This window comes from Trichechus manatus, unplaced genomic scaffold (assembly GCF_000243295.1).
Source record: "Trichechus manatus latirostris isolate Lorelei unplaced genomic scaffold, TriManLat1.0 scaffold00128, whole genome shotgun sequence".
NCBI lineage: Eukaryota > Metazoa > Chordata > Mammalia > Sirenia > Trichechidae > Trichechus > Trichechus manatus.
This window is the reverse complement of record NW_004444064.1, coordinates 1,172,791-1,174,620: the sequence shown is the minus strand read 5'-3', so window position 1 is coordinate 1,174,620 and position 1,830 is coordinate 1,172,791.

Here is a 1,830-nt window from a genome sequence, read left to right as displayed (position 1 = left end):
GGGCGGGGCGCGCGAGGTGCACGGTCTCCGCGCGCAGCACTGCGCCAGGTGGGCCGGCGGTCTGGCGGCGGGCCGGCCTGGGGCGGCAGGAGCGAAACAGTGTGGTCGGCAGGCGGCGCCCCCTCGGGGCTCCCGTGCCGCGCCCTCGGTTTGGAGTCCCTCGAGTCCTGCGATCAACTTGAAACGCGCTGGCCGGTTCTCGCTCCTGCTCTGCCGCGTGCGCCCGGCCTCTCTTATTCCCTTGGCCTCCAGGTGGCTGGTCTGAGACTCATTCTAGTCCGTCTCCTTGCGTTGGAGGACCGTTTGTCGGAAGCTGTATCCTCGCGTAAGCGCCTCGCTCGTCTGCCCGCGGCCGGACCCTCTTCGCCCGCACGTAGGCTGCCCGCGCGACTCTGCAGACGGAGAGGGACCGGCCTGGAGCGGCCTAACCTAGGGACCGCGCCCAGGTGGGCGTCCAGGGTGCAGCCGTGAGTCTGCCGGTCCCCAGGTCCCTTTCTGCCCACACACCCAACCAGGGAAGAGAACGCGGCACCCCTGGCCCTGCGGGGGCCGGCCTCCGTGGAAGCCCTCGAGGCGTAGCGGCCACCGTCCCTGGTTCTGGGACCACCGACCAATGAGTATGTCCCGGGGTTAGCAGTTCGTGCGAACTGACTTAGCCTCTCCCTCGCCAGGGATTTCTGTCAGTCTAGGTAAGCGATGTGACTTTGCTGGTGGGGAAACGGAAGAGCAGGGAAGGGAATGACTTGTCCAGGGCCTCTGGGGTGAACAGCCTGCTCTCGGCCAGCCATTTGCATATTCATTTGCAGGCTGGGGAGAGGTTGGGGAGTTTTGTTATTTGGGGAGGGACAGATAAAAGCAAGGAAATCTCCCTCAGCTCCCCGCTTTGGCGCACGGTAACAGGGAACCTTAACACATCCTGCAGGCTCTCCCCACGCGAGACTAGGTTTCTCTCCCAGGCTGTCTCTCAGTACCGCTGGTTTCAGCTTAGCGCGCATTCGTGTGGCCATGCCATTTCAGAGCCAGGAGAGAGGCTCAGGGAAGCAACCCAGGGCAGAACTTTCACTAGAAATCAGAAGTTTCCACTCTTCAGTGGTGTCTCTTTTTGCTGTGGACTTGTCCCCTCCCCAGGAGACCTGAACTTTGCAAGGGAAGGTCCTGGGGCCGTTTCTGCGCAGTCTTTCCGGGCACCGGCTTGAGAACCAAGAGGCAGGCAGCAACACCCCCCGTGCTGTGAGCTCTGCCCACCCCCGCCTCAGTTTCCCCATCTGCAAAGGGAGCCCATTGGGTAGAAAATGCCTAAGGTCCTCCTGCACTCACCCCAGGGGGTGGCCTCAATGTGGAGGGAAAACCTTTCTCTTTCAAGGAAAGTTCCCTTTTCTCTACACAAGTCTTTGGATCCTGTTAAGTCTATGCATGCCCTATTCCCTCTACCCCTGCTTGGAGTCCGTGCGTGCCCCCCACCCTCAGAGAGAAGGAGGGGAGAATTCTGGAATGAGCTGGGACAAGGAGGGAGGGGATCTGGCTCCGCGTTCTCCTCTGGACTTTCCCTCTCTCTCAGTGAAAATCCCACCCAATTATAGCATTACTGGAGGAACCTGGGCTTGTTTGTGGGAGCGAGGTGGGGGCCGAGCCCCAGGCACTCCTGCCCCCGCCTCCCCAGCTGTGGGGCCTGAGGATTAGCGCCTGTACGGGGAGCCCCAAGAGGGCCGCTGACTCTGCACGCACAAAGGAGGGGTGGCTGTGCCCGCCGGAGGACGAAAGAGCCCGCAAACAGAGCAGGTGTACTGTGTCTTCTGCGCCCTCCTGCCTCTCCCAGCCCAGTCGGAGACC